Consider the following 19,826-nt stretch of genomic DNA (forward strand, 5'->3'; position numbering starts at 1 on the left):
TTCCATATAACATTTCTTGTGTAATACAGTGAGCCTTCTCAAGCACCTCTACTTCCTACCACAGTTATTTTAAAGGTGCTCCACCCTCTGACATGGGGTGGCAGGCCAGCCTCCCTCCCTGTTGCAGAGGCAACCTATCCTAGAGCAGAGGTGGGCAAACTACAGGCCACATCTGGCTCATGGGACCGTCCTGCCCGGCCCCTGAGCTCCTGGCTCAGGAGGGTAATGCCCGGCCCCTCCCCTGCTGTCCCCCCTCTCCCACAGCCACACCACCACACGGGCAGCACTCTGGGCGGCAGGGCTGTGCACTCATGCGGGGCAGTGCAGCAGCATGTCTGGCTCCGGCACAGCTCCCAGACATGCTGCTCTGAGCAGCATGGTAAGGGGGCTGGGGGGTTGGATAAGGGGCAGGGGGTCCTGGGAGGCAGTCAGGGGGCAGGGTCCCTGGGGGTGGTGGTTAGGGGCGGGGGGTTCTGGGAGGGGGTGGTTAGAGGATGGGGAACAGGGGGCAGTTGGATAGGGTAGAGATTCTGGGGAGGGTTAGATGGGGTGGAGTCCCAGGAGGGAGTGGTCAGGGGGACAAGGAGCGGGGGATGGAGGGGGTTTGATGGGGGGGAAGTGGGAGGGGGTAGGGGCCAGGCTGTTTGGGGAGGCACAGCCTTCCCTACCTGGCCCTCTATACAGTTTTGCGCCCCGATGTGGCCCTCGGGCCAAAAAGTTTGCCCACTCCATCCTAGAGCATGCCTGGAATCAGAATCTACGCTAGCTTCCCCTGTGATGGATACAAGAATGAAAGTGCAGTAGCTTCCAACAGTCTGTGTTTAGATGTGTTTTTCTGCTATCTTAGCCCCTTTCCATAAACCTTGACATTATCTAAATTTGCCTCTAATTGCTTTGCTATTGAGCATCTACACTTGTCCCTAGAAATTGATCCATATTTGTGAAAATTCATACCTGTAAGCCTTTTCCCTACTGCAACAAATGTAAGTTAGTTGGGGATTGGTCCTGCTTTGAGCAGGGGGTTGGACTAGAGTGCATAAAACTGTCCTTGTATATTTAGCTGCTTTTGTTCTGTAGATTAGATACTTTAAGACTATTACACATCCAACTCCAGATAAATTAAACAGCATGGCAATTAGAGAGAAATATTAACTTAGGGTGAACTATGCAGACCCTCTGTCAAAGTTGATGTTTTGTCACAGCTGGAAGGTAAACAACCAGGGATCCATATTCCAGCTGCAGACAACTTCACTGTATCTCTGTGCTGCTTGTAAGACCAAGCTTTCCTATTTCATCTCTTGGTGGAACACATTCTTAAGACAATCTTTTAGGTAAGAGCTTGTGCACCTATGAAATAGTATCAATAATATTTAAATCTTAATACAGTGATAGGAAGGAGATAAATGAGTGCAAACAGTGGATGTAATCCCTAGACTGCGATAAAGGATTAAGCAACCTAATTGATGCATGACCACAGTAACAGAACTGTATGTTAGTCATACTATACAATCTGCAAATTAATTTTTTTATTTCTCTTCTAGAAGAAACAAATCTGACTTCTGTACTGTTTCCTGATTATTAAGGTAAACATTATCCAGGTTAATGCTCTAGACAATGTAACAGAAAAGTGCAGGTGCCTAGTTTACATACTGAAGTTAGCTTAAGATGTAGCAGAAGTGTTGATCAATTGCATGCTTTGGCAAGTCACTAGAGAAAACACTTGTAGGCTTTTTCATGTCTCAAATAGCAGTCAGGTAGCATCTGACAGTCTAGTTCAAAATTCACTATACATAATTCATGAGAAACAGCAAACTTACATATTGAGGGAGAGAAGAGGAAGGAGCAGAAGGTTACTGGCCTTCCCATTACCTTTGAAATAAATAAAGTAAGTTAGATCAGTGAGGTATATTAGAATTCTTTGAGGGTTCAAATAAGCATCCATAGTGTACTTGGACTTCCAGAAAGCTTTTGAAGATGTCCCTCACTAAAAGCTCTTAAGCAAAATCAGCAGTTGTGGGATGAGAGGGAAGATCCTCTCATCAATTAGTAACTGGGTAAAAAATAGGACACAACAGCTAGGAATAAATATTTTTCTCAATGGAGGGAATTAAATGGGGGCCTAAGGATCTGTGCTGTTCTGGAAAAGGGGATGTACAGTAGAGAGGTGGCATAATTTGCAGATAATACAAAATTCCTCGTTCGTTAAGTCTAAAACTGACTGCAAAGAGTTACAAAGGATCTCACTATAAGTGCATGACTGGGCAACAAAATGGCAGATGAAATTCAATCTGGCTAAATGCAAAGTAATGCATATTAGAAAACCAATCCCAACTACACATACAAAATGATGGGGCCTGAGTGGTAACAGCTAATTTAAGAAAGATCTTAGAGGCATTGGGGATAGTTCTATGAAAACATCTGCTCAATGTGCAGCAGTAGTCAAAAAGGCTAATAATGTTAGGAACCAGTAGGTTAGATATTTAGTATCTTATCTATAGATAAGATAGTAAATATAATGCCACTATATAAATCCATACTATGCCCCCACCTTGAATACTACATGCATTTCTGGTCACCAACAGCTGTGTTTTTTGTGAAGTGTTAGACTGCTGCTTATGACTATGTTAACTAGGCACAGAGTACATCTGTTATTCTTTTGAGGCAGAGCCCTACCATTTGTGTGCTACATTGGACTATAGAAATCCCAGCATGACTTTCCAAATGCAACTACAGAATGTTACAACATGGAGGTCTAGTAATGCGATGCTAATGCAGAATAGCAGTGATTGCATGTAAAAATATGCATTTAAAGGGATAGTATATCTGAGGTCTGCTTTACTAACTCACCAAAGGCTCTCCCCTCAACTAATAGGTGGCTAAAACTATTGTTATACTCCTAGAAGATTAGGGTTGGAAGAGACCTCAGGAGGTCATCTAGTCCAAACCCCTGCTCAAAGCAGGACCAACACCAACTAAATCATCCCAGCCAGGGCTTTGTCAGGCCAGGCCTCAAAAACCTCTAAGGATGGAGATTCCACCACCTCTCAAGGTAACCTATTCTAGTGCTTCACCACCCTCCTAGTGAAATATTTTTTCCTAATATCCAACCTAGACCTCCCCTACTGCAACTTGAGACCATTGCTCCTTGTTCTGTCATCTGCCACCACTTAGAATAGCTGAGCTCTATCCTCTTTGGAACCTACCCCCTTCAAGTAGTTGAAGGCTATCATCAAATCCCCCCTCACTCTTCTCTTCTGCAGAATAAGCAACCTGTTGCTGGCAAACAACACAGGCTCCTGATCAGCCACTAGGAAGTTTCAAGCTAAGTCCAATTATGACCATCCCTGTAGGACACGTGCGCTCACATTACAAGTATCTCCATTGTACTGCCTCATGATAGTAGAAGGTATGAGCATAAGCCATCAAGTTTTCAAGATAGGGCATCGTATCTTTCAAAATCTCCTGCCACAGGAATTGGAGCAGGTTATACCCTCTCCCCCTCCATAACAAATAATAAGTCTTTCAGTTGCCTTAGTCATAGGTGTTCCTAAAGTCCAGTCCTTCCATTATTTGCATTAGGTTGTACTGTGAGCCGGAGTAGCTTCAGATGAACTTAACACATGCTAACAGGAGGCAGAGAGGCAATTGCTACATCAAAATCTTATCCTAGCTCAAATGTATCACTGGAACAAAATTTGCTATAACAGAGGATTTCTCCTCTGTAACAATTACTTTAGAAAAGGTTACTTATCAGACTCATCAGTACACCGTCTGCTCTCACATTAATACAGAGGTTAGTAATTTTACTCTGCAATTGTTCAACCATGTACAAGAAGCAAATTCCATACCTGTCTTTTTTTTTTTTTTAAAGCAAATCATCTTTCAGGTGATTGCTCTCAGCTCTGTTTAACAATGAACTTAGCACACACTTGAAGCATTGTCCTCAATGCTTATAAGAGCACCGTTCAAGAGGTTGCATAGTAAAGATGATTGTTTTACTCATCCGGACAAGTCAATGATCAATGTGCATTGACAGTATAAGTTCAGGTTTTAAGGGGTTTATTTACTATTTTCGATCAACCGTTTCATACCATTTGAAGGTAACATCTCTGTATCTGAGTAATGCAGCTTGTGGGAGTGTTAAGCAAAAGGTTTGGCTAGTTTTCATATAATTGGTCTTGCCAATTTAAAATAAGTAAAAACAATCCCAGCAGCCTCTGCCATTACAAAATGGCAAACTTATTTACACACACAATAAATTTGTGACAGGACATTGACAATCGACAACAATTCTTGAAATGGAAGGCTCCTCAACCCATTCACGCCACTGTGTGAGGAGCTTTCTGTGAAGGTGCAGTGATTATTTTAATGAAATACCTTATATTGACACATTTATAATGATGAATTAAGGTGAATTAGAAGATGGTATATAGTTGCTTAGAACAAACTTCAGGTGGATTGAGTTTAGACTCTAAACATTGTAGTGTAGTCCATTTCAAAAAGTGCACTACGTAAGCTTCATCATTGGCTTAATGTACCATATGGCTGATTTGTTCCAGACACAAGGAACAAAACAACTTTCCCTTCATATGCATAATTCCCTTCATACACCAGCTTGTTTTCATGGATGACTGAATAAGGTTATCCTTGTAAAAAACAAAAACACCCCTAAAAATATTACAATGTATTCCTTAAAAGCATACAATTGGAAATAAAGAGGGACAATACTGTGCCAGCAACCCGTTGTAGTTGTACTGTCACTGTAGGATCCAAAATAGGGCATCCTGGTGCTTCTTCGTTGATGAACCCTTCATCTCCTCCCACTTCATCCAGGAGTGGTGCTGTGTCTACAGGCTCCCTGACCTCCTGTTCTGCAGATGGTTGCTTTGTTGCTCTGTTCAGTGTCTCACCCTGGCAATTCAGAGAAGCAGACAGTGAAACAAACAAGTAGCTTTCCTCGAAAATGGGTGTAGCTTACAGACAACCTTTCAGCAGATATTTTGGTCTTTAGTATTTTGTGCAACCCACCTTGGCGAAGGAATGTGTGATTAGGCCACCAACATGTGTGATACTGGTGGTTCCCACCATTGCCATGCCTATCTTTTAAATGGTATGGTAGCAAAACAGGGAAAGCAGTAGGTATCTGCAGGATATTCTGCAGTGACCAACTCAACAATACCTCTCCAGAGTCGGTGAGAAAACCTACACAAACTACACTACCTAAGGTCCCTTTCAAACCAATATGTTGGGAGCTAAGTTTACACCTAAGACCTGCCGCAATGCACTTTTTGTAGGAAATACCTAGAGTCCAAGGCACCTTGTCCTGGAGGTAGGAGGGTAATGAAAGTGTAAGCATGTTATGACCTGCTGCTTGTCCACCATGTTGAGGTTAACAAGGCAATAATGCATGCAATGGTATTTGCCAGCATGAAGATCATCATCTGTTGCCAGCACTATAGTGGGATCTTTAGTTCACTGTTGGGTCCAGAAGATTAACATATGATCATGTGAGAATGTGTTTCCTCGCGCTATATAACATCCAGATAAAATGAAGCAGCATATGGTGTTGAGTTTCATGTCCTGAAACCATGCTTCGTTTAGACCACAAACAAAACTGGTTTTATGCTCTCAAGTTTAGTCCCCCTCAGCACAACTTGTGGGCTTTTGCTTAAGAGACAAAAGGCACTAGTTCTCACCTGGACTTGGTTCCCAGAATGTGTCCAACGATCAGATTGGAGAGGCCAATTCCAATCATCTGCACAGAGGTTGCAAGCCCCATAGCTGTCCCTAACGTTGCCTGGGGAACCACAAAGGGTATGGATGGCCACAGACTCGCCTGTTGTAAGGAGTAATGAAATGGGCTGATGTTAAAATAGGAAAAGTTTGCTGCCAAGACACTTTCTAGAAGAGTCTTACAATTCAAGCCCCAGCTTCAGGCCACTAGCTCATCGACTGAGGGAGAAAGTTGTCCCCATTACACATTTGGATGCCTTATGGAGGGGTTTACACCTTCCTCTGACCCATCCACCATTGACCACTAGAAGATTACAGTAGATTACAAAAAGAAAAAGGAGTACTTGTGGCACTTAGAGACTAACCAATTTATTTGAGCATAAGCTTTCGTGAGCTACAGCTCACTTCATCGGATGCATTCAGTGGAAAAACTGTTTTTCCACTGAATGCATCCGATGAAGTGTGCTGTAGCTCACGAAAGCTTATGCTCAAATAAATTGGTTAGTCTCTAAGGTGCCACAAGTACTCCTTTTCTTTTTGCAAATACAGACTAACACGGCTGCTACTCTGAAACCAGTAGATTACAGTAAATGGATGATGACAGTGCCTACATCTTTCTTCTCCAGTTACTCCAGTCAGCTTAAAGCACACACAATTCAGAGTCAAACATCTCAATAAGGAGCTGGGATAACTGACTCAGGTGGACACTCTGGATCCTGCTCAAAAGGTGTCATGAAAGGACAGTACTGCTTAACAGCTAATGCTTCCCACAGACTATGCCAATGGGTTCCTTGAGCTGTTTTCGGTTATACGGGGGTGTTTGCTGACTAAATCCTTTGGGCTTTGTAATCCAAAAGCCTCAGAATGCACACATGCCCAATGTTTATCCCTTGGCTAGTGTAAAATGCCAGTGTCTGGAAAGGAGTGAGCAGAGCTACAAAATGACCAGCTAATGCAGTGGCTTCTACATACTTACAGCAGCAAAGGAGTAAGTGATCCCCAGACAAATGGTAGAGACAAGCGGAGGAACAAATGTAAATGCCAGGAGAGCAAAGACTGGCGGAGTCAGCACAGCACAACCAACTGCAAACACACCTCTCAGTCCTACACAGTCCTGATGAAGGACAAACAGAAGGTGATTTACCTAGAGTCCCCCATGGTTTCCACCAGGGCTCCAGTGCACTCTTCCTCAATGTGCGCAGCTGAGCAATGTGTAAATAATAACTTATAAGAGTATCAGCTAATGGAAAATAACACCTCACAAAGTGTTCCCATTCCTCACATGTACCAAGAAGGACTGAAGAGACTGGTGTGCCTATTAGAGAGTAAGGCTGTTCCAAATCACCTGAATTTGAAACTCCAAGGTTTTAGTTTTAAGGCAGTATGTTGCATTTTAGTGCTTACAGAAGTGAGGGATTGATAAATTAGACGAAGCATGAGTTGATTCTATGCAAGCTACTGCTCCTCATCCTTCGTGACGCTCTGTCTGTGCCCCTTAATCCTGACCTGCAACACTCCCCTCATTGTTTTATCTTGGGCCTCTCATGAGTATTCAGCTATTGGTGTGGTACTTCTACAGCACGAACTAGGGGATCAGAGATCAAACTCATTTCACTTCTGACCTAATACAGAATGGTCTTCAGGGTTTCCAGACTAGTCCCTTAACCCCCTGCATCACTAATGACCCAACTCCAGAGCCCTAATTTTAAACACTTGATCTCTGTCAGAGATGCACAAAATATTATTTGTACTAAGCCGTGGTCTATCAGCAGACAATCCACCATGTAGTTGATGTTCTGCTAAGTATTGGGTACTCACAATTAATACGCCAACTGCTGCAGAGAGAACAAGGGAGCTGTCATATACCGCCCCAGCAATGTAAGCGGCTGCCTGCTGACTGTAGTCAGAGTACTTATCCTGGATAAACTTGCTAAAAATAAAATTGAGGGGGACAAAAAAAAATTACGTTAGGATTCTTGGTCTGGTTATCTTGGCACAAAGCAAGTCTGAGCACACATCTGGACAGGGAGTTTTTAATTAGAGAACTTGTCAAAGCACAAACTCAAATCAATCATTTTTTTTTAAAAGGTGTGCTGAACAAAAAGGTCTGTTGGGGGGAGGAGGGAGGTTTGTGCCCTTCCTCGCTTTATGATGGATAAAAGAGGCCTGAAAGTTTGGGGGCATGGGGAGGGGAGCATGCATCTTGGAAATTCCAGGAACAGTGAGTCCTGTTTTCCCTGGTGGTCTCCTTGGGGGAGTAGATGATATCTCAGCCCTGAAACTGAAGGGGTAAGAGGGATGTTAAATTTTTAGATACATTAACTCAAAACTGTGTGGAGGGAAGAATCAGCATTTAACGACTTCAACCCTTTGATTAAGGGCTCAGAAATCTCCCACTCCAGTTCTCTACTGCTCTAAGAAGATATCCAATAAAAGCAGAGAAGACAGGCCCCGATATCGCTACAGCAGAAAACAAGCTTCCTTCATACATTATGGAGGACAAAAATGGCGTAAACCTGGTGTTTTTTAAATCCTTTGTAGGGCACCCAGATTTCTACTGGCCAGCCACTGCTTAGCAGCTTTGAGAAACTAATTTATTTGGAAACCCTCTGCTCACCTAGATTTTGACTGGTTCCTCTTAAGTGGCTAGAATTATTCTGAGGACAGCTGAACTTCTTTGTAGCTCTGGGGCAGCAAAATGCTGTCCCTGCAGATTTACTGCCATAGATCCAAGTAATCAATGACACTGAAGGCACTGAGCCATGATTCTTGTTTTGGAAACAAGCCTGGAATTAATCTGCCAAAAGAGATATTTGAAACATGACTCTTTGTGCCTGAGGCACTGTGGAGTATTGCTCCATGACAGAACATGGGGATACAGCAGTGCAGGAATCAGGCCGTATGGGGACCATTTCTGGATAAGGAAGCAGATGACAGCTGGCCAGAGAGCCCATTTCAGGGAGTGCAGGGAGAGCCCCAAAGATCCCAGTACTGTGCATTTTGCTTTCACTAGGTTCTAATAGTAGGACCTTTTTGTTAATTGCTGCAGCAAGCCTGCAAGGACCCCTCCCCACCCCAAACTGCTGAGCCGTTTGTTTGTATTATAAATATAGAGCCCTCCTTTCATTTTTCTCCCAAGATCTCAAAGCACTTTGCAAATGTTAAGTTTTGCAAGCCTCCTGTGAGGAAAGTAGCAGTATAGCCATTTGCAAAATGGGGGAAACAGACAGAGGAGAAGCACTTTCCCCAAGGTCATATAGAGTCTGTGTCAGAGCCAGGGCAGGCAGAACCCAGGTCTCTTGACCCCCTAGTCTGCTACTCTAACTGCAGTCCCTCCCACTGAGGTTCTAGCATTTGAGGTTCTAGCATTTGAGAAATAGGAACTGCCATGCACAGCAGTTTTAATCTATGCCTTATCTTAAGATGCTGGCTGCTGGCCATCTTCTAGGCAGCTGCTCACATGTGTGGCAGTCTTGGGAAGGCTGCAATGGTTCTGAGTTGTTTAGCCAAGAAACACTTTACAGCATCATTGGTCTTGAATCTGACCCCACCGGAGCCCTCTGCACCTTCCTCCTGTTGACATTGCCACTCCAGTAAGTGTTTTAGTTGAATGGATTTATGCAACACAAACCCCCTGGCCTCAGAAGCTGGGCAGTTCTATCTAGATGCACTTCATGAGCCTTTCAGGTGCTGGTCAGATGGGTTTCCTCTTTGCCATTGTCCCACTTAAGTCAAAGGAGAAGTATTAATTTGCAGGAGACCAGATTTGGAATTTCCCCAATCTTTGGAGTTTTGGAAGAATCCAAGTGCCTTTAAGGTTGCTTTGGATTGGAAATCCCCATGTCTTGCATCATCTTCAGAGATGGCTGCGTAACAAGGGAGAGAAGAGTCAAAGGACCCTGATGTTCTATTGCTAAATGTTAAGCACCTTGCTTGAGAGGGACAGTGCTCCCTTTCTGGCTTTGTGCTCACAAAGGCAGCAGTGAACAAGCTGTTTGGAAAGCTCCCCATTCCTTTGAGATTCCCCTGTTAGCTAAATGAAGAGGGAGATGGACACAGTTAGCTCTGTACCAAAGCTCCAGTGCCGGGAACAGTTACCAGCACCAATGCTACCTTTCTAGTCAGTACCTGGCATCTGCCATGAAAGGGAAGACCCCGTTGTAGAAGAACATGATGGTTAGGACTAGGAGCCAGTAGCGAAGTGGCAGTCACCAGCCATCCTGAACCGGCTGTAAAGAGAAAAGCACCCTAGATTAATAGGATGCAAACTACTTCCAACTTCATAACTATGTTACCTTCTTCCTCTACTATTCCATGAGAAGGGCCAGATGGTGACTAGAGTCCGAAAGGTCACTCATTCACCTCTGGGAGTTGCTGTGCCCCTCTACACCCACACACCACCCTTCTCTGGCAGTGTGGTCAAGTGCTTTTCCTTCCCTTCATAAAAGTCTATGGCAGCAAAAGACTTTTCTGAGCAGAACTTGCAGCTGCCAAAGGCAAACCATGGGATGAAGCACAGCAGGGATGTAGGTATAACTAGGAGTTATTAATGAAGGGAAATACCAGAATATAACCAGTACATTAAGAATGGAAAACTGTCATTAAGACCTTCCCTCAGGGTATACTCTTCTGAAGTTTAATGGATCTGATGACCTGAAGCAATGTCAGCCCTGTTACTTGGGACACTAACAGTATGTCTACACTGCAATTAGACCCCCGTGACTGGCACATGCCAGCTGACTCGGGCTCACCAGGATGTTTAATTGCAGTATAGACATTTGGGCTTGGGCCACAGCCTAGGCTCTAGGACCCTGGAGGGTCCCAGAACTCAGGCTGCAGCCTGAGCCCTGAATGTCTACACCACAATTAAACAGGCCCTTAGCCCAGCTGGGCTAGTCAGCTGGCATGGACCAGTCACGGGTATCTAATTGCAGTGTAGACATACTCTTGGAGAGTGTAGCACAAAGACTGGTTCTGCATTGGAAGGAAGATGGGCTAGTTCTGACCAGATTACTCTGTAAATCACACAAGAGGAGGCTAGAATCTCATCTGTATTCACAAGCAACTTGCACAATGAACTCAGGTGAATGTTTGCTGACCCCTCATGCTCAGAGTCCTGGCTCTGGTCTCCAGTAGGCTGCCAACATGTATTCTCTTTGTTTAGTTTAATTTTCATGATCCCTTGTTGTTTGCAGCTGCAGAAGCCTAAGCCCTGGAATACACTTTAGGAGTTGAGGTCGAATTTAGCAGCGTTAAATCGATTTAACCCTGCAACAGTCCACATGACGAAGCCCTTTTTTTCAACTTAAAGCGCTCTTAAAATCGATTTCTTTACTCCACCCCCGACAAGGGGATTAGCGCTGAAATCGGCCTTGCAGGTCGAATTTGGGGTACTGTGGACGCAATTAGATGGTATTGGCCTCCAGGAGCTATCCCAGAATGCTCCATTGTGACCGCTCTGGACAGTACTCTCAACTCAGATGCACTGGCCAGGTAGACAGGAAAAGGCCTGTGAACTTTTGAATTTCATTTCCTGTTTGGCCAGCGTGGCAAGCTGCAGGTGAGTGCATAGCTCCTCAGCAGAGGTGACCATGATGGAGTCCCAGAATCGCAAAAGAGCTCCAGCATGGACCAAACGGGAGGTACGGGATCTGATCGCTGTATAGGGAGAGGAATCTGTGCTATCAGAACTCCGTTCCAGTTTTCGAAATGCCAAAACATTTGCCAAAATCTCCCAGGGCATGAAGGACAGAGGCCATAACAGGGACCCAAAGCAGTGCTGCGTGAAACTGAAGGAGCTGAGGCAAGCCTACCAGAAAACCAGAGAGGCGAACGGCCGCTCCGGGTCAGAGCCCAAACATGCCGCTTCTATGATGAGCTGCATGCCATTTTAGGGGGTTCAGCCACCACTACCCCAGCCGTGTTTGACTCCTTCAATGGAGATGGAGGCAACACGGAAGCAGGTTTTGGGGACGAAGAAGATGATAATGATGATGATGAGGTTGTAGATAGCTCACAGCAAGCAAGCGGAGAAACCAGTTTTCCCGACAGCCAGGAACTGTTTCTCACCCTGGACCTGGAGCCAGTACCCCCTGAACCCACCCAAGGCTGCTTCCTGGACCCGGCAGGCGGAGAAGGGACCTACAGTGAGTGTACCGTTTAAAATACTATACATGGTTTAAAAGCAAGCGTGTGAAAGGATTACTTTGCCCTGGCACTCGTGGCTCTCCTGGATGTACTCCCAAAGCCTTTGCAAAAGGTTTCTGGGAAGGGCAGCCTTATTCCATTCACCATGTTAGGACACTTTACCACTCCAGGCCAGTAGCACATAGTCGGGAATCACTGTAGAACAAAGCATTGCTGGCATTCAAACAACATCCGTTCTTTATCTCTCTGTGTTATTCTCAGGAGAGTGATATCATTCATGGTCACCTGGTTGAAATAGAGTGCTTTTCTTAAGGGAACATTCAGAGGTGCCCATTCCTGCTGGGCTGTTTGCCTGTGGCTGAACAAAAATGTTCCCCGCTGTTAGCCATGGGGAGGGGCTAGCCACATGGTGGGGGGAGGCAAAATGTGGCCTTGTAACGAAAGTACATGAGCTATGTATGTAATGTTAACAGAAAGGTTTACCATGAAAGAGTGTACCCATTGTTCTATAAAATGTGTCTTTTTAAATACCACTGTCCCTTTTTTTTCCTCCACCAGCTGCATGTGTTTCAAGGATCACAGGATCTTCTCCTTCCCAGAGGCTAGTGAAGATTAGAAGGCAAAAAAAACGCACTCGCAATGAAATGTTCTCTGACCTCATGCTGTCCTTGCACACTGACAGAGCACAGAAGAATGCATGGAGGCAGACAATGACAGAGTGCAGGAAAGCACAAAATGACCGGAAGGAGAGGTGGTGGGCTGAAGAGAGTAAGTGGTGGGCTGAAGAGAGGGCTGAAGCTGAAAGGTGGCGGCAGCGCGATGATAGGAGGCAGGATTCAGTGGTGAGGCTGCTGGAGGATCAAATTAATATGCTCCAGCGTATGGTTGAGCTGCAGGAAAGGCAGCTGGAGCACAGACCGCCACTACAGCTCCTGGGTAACCAACCCCCCTCCTCCTCAAGTTCCATAGCCTCCATATCCAGACACCCAAGAATGTGGAGGGGGGGCCTCCGGCCACCCAGCCACTCCACCCCAGAGGATTGCCCAAGCAACAGAAGGCTGGCATTCAATAAGTTTTAAACTTTTAAAGTGCTGTGTGGCCGTATCCTTCCCTCCTCCATCACCCCTCCTAGGCTACCTTGGTAGTTATCCCCCTATTTGTGTGATGAATTAATAAAGAATGCATGAATGTGAAGCAACAATGACTTTATTGCCTCCGCAAGTGATGATCGAAGGGAGGAGGGGAAGGTGGTTAGCTTACAGGGAAGTAGAGTGAACCAAGGGGCGGGGAGTTTCATCAAGGAGAAACAAACAGAACTTTCACACCGTAGCCTGGCCAGTCATGAAACTGGTTTTCAAACTTCTCTGATGCGCACCGCGCCCTTCTGTGCTCTTCTAACCGCACTGGTGTCTGGCTGCATGTAACCAGTGGCCAGGCAATTTGCCTCAACCTCGCACTCCACCATAAATGTCTCTCCCTTACTCTCATAGATATAGTGGAGCGCACAACAAGCAGTAATAACAGTGGGAATATTGGTTTCGCTGAGGTCTAAGCGAGTCAGTAAACTGCGCCAGCACGCTTTTAAACGTCCAAATGCACATTCTACCACCATTCTGCACTTGCTCAGCCTGTAGCTGAACAGCTCCTGGCTACTGTCCAGGCTGCCTGTGTATGGCTTCATGTATGGCAATTGCATTACGGGGTAGGCTGGGTCCCCAAGGATAACTATAGGCATTTCAACATCCCCAATGGTTATTTTCTGGTCTGGGAATAAAGTCCCTTCCTGCAGCTGTTGAAACAGACCAGAGTTCCTGAAGATGCGAGCATCGTGTACCTTTCCCGGCCATCCCACATTGATGTTGGTGAAATGTCCCTTGTGATCCACCAGTCCTTGCAGCACTATTGAAAAGTACCGCTTGCGGTTTATGTACTTGCCGGCTTGGTGCTCCAGTGCCAAGATAGGGATATGGGTTCCATCTATAGCCCCACCACAGTTAGGGAATCCTATTGCAGCAAAGCCATCCACTATGACCTGCACATTTCCCAGACTCACTACCTTTGATATCAGCAGATATTTGATTGCGTTGGCTACTTGCATCACAGCAGCCCCCACAGTAGATTTGCCTACTCCAAATTGATTCCCGACTGACGGGTAGCTGTCTGGCGTTGCAGGCTTCCACAGGGCTATTGCCACTTGCTTCTCAACTGTGAGGGCTGCTCTCATCTTGGTATTCTTGCACCTTAGGGCAGGGGAAAGCAAGTCAAAGTTCCATGAAAGTGCCCTTACGCATGCAAAAGTTTCGCAGCCACTGGGAATCATCCCAGACCTGCAACACTATGCGGTCCCACCAGTCTGTGCTTGTTTCCCAGGCTCAGAATCGGCGTTCCACTGCATGAACCTGCCCCATTAGCACCATGATGCCCACATTGCCAGGGCCCATGCTTTGAGAGAAGTCTGTGTCCATGTCCTCATCACTCTCGTCACCACGCTGACGTCACTTACTCGCCCAGTTTCGCTTTGCCAGGTTCCGGTGCTGCATATACTGCTGGATAATGCGCATAGTGTTTAATATGCTCCAAATTGCCAAAGTGATCTGAGCGGGCTCCACGCTTGCCGTGGTATGGCGTTTGCACAGAAAAAAGTCACAGAATGATTGTCTGCCGTTGCCCTGACAGAGGGAGGGGCGACTGATGACATGGCTTACAGGGTTGGCTTACAGGGAATTAAAATCAACAGAGGGGGTGGCTTTACATCAAGGAGAAACAAAAACAACTGTTACACAGAATGGCCCCCTCAAGGATTGAAATCAAAACCCTGAGTTTAGCAGGCCAATGCTCAAATCACTGAGCTATCCCTCCCCCCGGTATTTCAGGCAGGACTGGATCTCCATTATACTTTTCAAGGTGCCCCTGACAGACCACACCGAAATGATTGTTGGCCATTGATTTCATGGAGGGAGGGAGTGGGGAGCAAACGAATACAAAACAAATCTGGTGTATTTCTTGTTTTGATCCACTCCATCTATCTTTTACATCTCTGTCTGGCAGCAGATGGTGCAGTAGGACTGCAAGCCATTCTCATCTCCTGGCTGCTCAGCAGAAGATGGTGCAATAGGACTGCCGGCAGGACTAAAGAGAATGACCTCGTCGAGTCACTCCTAATTTAGTCTCTGCACCCATGTCTGCCCAGGCGCTCCTGACCGACCTTAGGCGGCCAGGAGCACCTCGGACACGATGACGATGGTTATCAGGCCTATTGCACCATCTGTTGCCACAAGGCAATGGGTTGCTGCTGCTGTGTAGCAATGCAGTACCACGTCTGCCAGCACCCAGGAGACGTACGGTGACAGTGAGCTGAGCGGGCTCCATACTTGCCATGGTATGGCCTCTGCACAGGTAACTCAGGAAAAAAGGCATGAAACAATTGTCTGCCGTTGCTTTCGCGGAGGGTGGGAGGGCCTGACGACATGTACCCAGAACCACCCGTGACAATGTTTTTGCCCCATTAGGCATTGGGTCTCAACCCAGAATTCCAATGGGCAGCGGAGACTGCGGGAACTGTGGGATAGCTACCTTGTTTTTTCCTCCCCCCCCTACTGTTCCTCAGACGTTCTTTTTAAACCCTGGATTTGTGCTGGAAATGGCCCACCTTGATTATCATACACATTGTAAGGAGAGTGATCACTTTAGATAAGCTATTACCAGCAGGAGAATGGGGTGGGGGGAGAGAAAACCTTTTGAAGTGATAAACACCCATTTTTTCATGGTCTGTGTGTATAAAACATCCTCACTGCATTTTCCACTTTATGCATCCGATGAAGTGAGCTGTAGCTCACGAAAGCTTATGCTCAAATAAATTGGTTAGTCTCTAAGGTGCCACAAGTATGCCTTTTCTTTTTTGCATATAAAACTTGGATAAGTGGCATTGGCTCCCTTTTCTGGCTAACATCAGCTACTGCTATTGCAAACTTCAGTCACAAAATAAACACAGCAGAGACAAGAAAAGTCAGTTAGCTCATGCCAGAACCTCAAGGCTCTGGAGAAAAAGGCAGTCTGTATTCCACGTACCACTTTCTTGGACTCTTGCTGGATAACCCCATCCAAGCCAAGCTGCTTCATGCCCACTTTGTCCAGCACGCTGACTGTGATGGCCAAAATAAACCCCAACATACAGAGCAGGATACCTGCAAACACAGAAGAGATTTTAGGACTTTCCTGGAGGAGAGAGAGCTGAATGACAGAGCCCTCTGCACAATTCATGTTCCTGGCTTCTCTCTTACAACATGACTAGTACTTCTCCATTGATCCACAAGTTGGATTCTTTGCAATGTATGGATCAGCACAAGGCTGGAAAGTTTGGGTTGCAAACACTGTAGGGCCAAGTTTTCACTGATTTTATAATAAGATCTGATAATATAATAAGATCTGATTGCCTTCTATGATGAGATAACTGGCTCTGTGGATATGGGGAAAGCAGTGAATGTGATATATCTTGATTTTAGCAAAGCTTTTGATACGGTCTCCTACAGTATTCTTGCCAGCAAGTTAAAAAAGTATGGATTGGATGAATGGACTGTAAAGTGGATAGAAAGCTGGCTAGATTGTTGGGCTCAACAGCTTGATGTCTAGTTGGCAGCCGGTATCAAGCGGAGTGCTCCAGGGGTCAGTCCTGGGGCCAGTTTTGTTCAACATCTTTATTAATTATCTGGATGATGGGATGGATTGCAACCTCAGCAAGTTTGCGGATGACAACTAAACTGGGAGGAGCAGTAGATACACTGGAGTGTAGGGATAGGATACAGAGGGACCTAGATAAATTAGAGGATTGGGCCAAAAGAAATCTGATGAGGTTCAATAAGGACAAGTGCAGAGTCCTGCACTTAGGATGGAAGAATCCCATGCACCCCTACAGACTAGGGACCGAATGGCTAGGCAGCAGTTCTGCAGAAAAGGACCTAGGGGTTACAGTGGACGAGAAGCTGGATATGAGTCAACAGTGTGCCCTTGTTGCCAAGAAGGCCAATGACATTTTGGGGTGTATAAGTAGGGGAATTGCCAGCAGATCGAGGGATGTGATCGTTCCCCTCTATTCAACATTGGTGAGGCCTCATCTGGAGTACTGTGTACAGTTTTACGCCCCACACTACAAGAAGGATGTGGAAAAATTGGAAAACGTCCAGCGGAGGGCAACAAAAATGATTAGGGGACTGGAACACATGATTTATGAGGAGAAGCTGAGGGAACTGGGATTGTTTAGTCTGCAGAAGAAAAGAATGAGGGGGGATTTGATAGCTGCTTTCAACTACCTGATAGGGGGTTCCAAAGAGGATGGATCTAGACTATTCTCAGTGGTAGCAGGTGACAGAACAAGGAGTAATGGTCTCAAGTTGCAGTGGGGGAGGTTTAGGTTGGATATTAGAAAAAACTTTTTCACTAGGAGGGTGATGGAACACTGGAATGGGTTACCTAGGGAGGTGGTGGAATCTCCTTCCTTAGAGGTTTTTAAGGTCAGGCTTGACAAAGCCCTGGCTGGGATGATTTAGTTGGGGATTGGTCCTACTTTGAGCAAGGGGTTGGACTAGATGACCTCCTGAGGTCCCTTCCAACCCTGATATTCTATGATATATTATAAATGATCTGGAATAGAAATTTCACATGTGCTTTATTCATGAGCCCAGTATATAGGACTATTTTGGTTAAAGTCAATACTTGTGAGAGATTTGCAATGGAGTTTTGAACAGTTTGTCAAGTCTTTGTTTACTAACATCTGGAATAGTTTAGAAGCTATATGTTGGCAAAGATTGTAAGCTTTTTCTAACTGAACTGTTTTGGTTCAAAAAGTTTTACAAAATTGGGGTGGCATAGTAAGTGGAGTGTGTAAACATCAGGGAAACTGCTTAGGTTCAAAGAAGTTACAAACTCTGCAGGCACAGCTGGCAAATTTTATAAACTCTTCTGACTAAACTGTTCAAAGTGATTGCCAATTACTACTTTCCAATAATGAATAGAAAACTTTCTTTTGCATATTTGTGTATGTGTGTAGTGGGGAGGACACTAGACCTCAATTTCTGCAAAATTTAATTAAAAAATATTTTAGCTTTTATGGTTACAGATAACTTTCTAAATGTGACCAGATGAAGTATTGTCTTACTGAGTCTGTGAATAGGCTGATCCTGTGTCTCTCCAGCTGCTTGTAGCTTTCCCAAACAGTACTAGAATGAAATACACAAGACTCTGGTCAGAAATCTACCATTCAGAACCTTATGGGCAGCAGAGAAACTGACAAGAATCATGTCCAATTAATTCTGCTACCTACAGTAGAACCTCAGTTACGAACTGACCAGTCAACCACACACCTCATTTGGAACCAGAAGTATGCAATCAGGCAGCAGAAAAACAAAAAAGCAAATACAGTTTAGTACTGTGTTAATGACTGTAAATTACTAAAAAAAAAAAAATAGAGAAAGTTTAAAAAAAGATTTTGCCATGTAAGGAAACTGGTTCTGTGCTTCTTTCATTTAAATTAAGATGGTTAAAAGAAGCATTTTTCTTCTGCATAGTAAAGTTTCAAAGCTGTATAAAGCCAACATTCAGTTCTAAATTTTTGAAACAACCATAATGTTTTGTTCAGAGTTACAAACATTTCAGAGTTACAAACAACCTCCTTTCAGGAGGTGTTCAGAACTCTGAGGTTCTACTGTATTAGGAAGGTTATGGGCAGCAGGAGAAGCAGGCCTTTGAGTTACTCACGGAGCAGGATGATCCATAAAATGGAAGCTGGGGGAAGGGTAGAATATCAGAGACCTCATCCCCTCAACCAGAAGACTGGGGGGACAGAGTAGTGAAGGAGCAAAGGAAAGCGAGAAAGACCTCCTTCTGTACTATCGCAGCCAGAGAGGGATTTCATCTTTAATAACAGACTTCTTCCATATCAGCCTCTATCTAGAAGATGGAGCCCCCTGAGCTGGTTCAGAGGACAACATTCTTGTAGGAATCCAAGCACTCTCAGAGTATGTGCTGAGTCTGTAGTGTAGCTCATAAGCCTCTGGATCTCACTAGTGGGTGTGTAAAACATCTTTTATATTAGTCTGTGGCTATTAGATGTCTAGTAAATTTTCAACCTCTGTAAACCTTCATAGATTTCCAAGGCAGAAGGGAACACTGATCATCTAGTTCAGTGGTTTTCAACCTGTGGTCTGAGGACCCCTGGGGGTCTGCAGACTATGTCTAAGCTTTCCAAAGGGGTCCAAGTCAACTGCCTTACAGAAGTCCAAATATATTACATTGACACTATTATCTTTATCAAATGAACCTGTAATCTCATCAAAAAAGATAAGTTAGTTTGAAGGATCTATTTTCTTTAAACCCATGTTAATTAGCATTAAATTATATTACCCTCCTTTACTTCTTTATGAATGAAGTCCCATAACAGCCGCTCCATTATCTTGCCTGGGATCAAAGTCAGACTGACAAGCCTATAATTACCTGGATCATCCCATTTACTGTTTTTAAATATTGGCACGTTAGCTTTCTTCTCATCAGAACTTCCCCAGTGTTCCAATTCTTAATGCTGATTTTCAATAACACCACAACAAGCTCCTCAGCCAACTCTTTTAAAAACTTGCATCTAAGAATATCTGGAAATGCTAATTTAAATATGTTTAACTTTACTAGCTGCTGTTTAACATCCTCCTGAGATACTAGTGGAATTGAAAGTTATCACATGGATTGACATCATCTGTATTTGGGAGGGGAAAAACAAAACAAATCAATATTTTTTGAACTCTGCCTTATTATTGACAGTTAGAATCATAGAATATCAGAGTTGGAAGGGACCTTTGGAGATCATCTAGTCCAACCCCCTGCCCAGAGCAGGACCAATCCCCAAGTAAATCATCCCAGCCAGGGCTTTGTCAAGCCTGACCTTAAAAACTTCTAAGGAAGGG

General features: G+C 44.7%; 1 non-coding gene across 1 annotated transcript in view; it reads right to left on the minus strand.

Moving 5' to 3' along the window:
* Positions 1–4,042: 4,042 nt before the first annotated feature.
* LOC125644147 (lysosomal dipeptide transporter MFSD1) overlaps positions 4,043–19,826 on the minus strand; it is a 34,861-nt gene continuing 19,077 nt past the window's right edge. Inside the window, exons 3-9 of the transcript XR_012670180.1 lie at positions 15,949–16,064; positions 9,862–9,962; positions 7,552–7,663; positions 6,710–6,847; positions 5,697–5,836; positions 5,365–5,475; positions 4,043–4,911 (exon numbers count right to left, since the gene is read on the minus strand). This is a non-coding gene — a transcript (lysosomal dipeptide transporter MFSD1). The remainder of the gene's footprint in view (positions 4,912–5,364; positions 5,476–5,696; positions 5,837–6,709; positions 6,848–7,551; positions 7,664–9,861; positions 9,963–15,948; positions 16,065–19,826) is intronic.

The sequence above is a fragment of the Caretta caretta genome, chromosome 10, assembly GCF_965140235.1.
Source record: "Caretta caretta isolate rCarCar2 chromosome 10, rCarCar1.hap1, whole genome shotgun sequence".
NCBI classification, from domain to species: Eukaryota; Metazoa; Chordata; order Testudines; family Cheloniidae; genus Caretta; species Caretta caretta.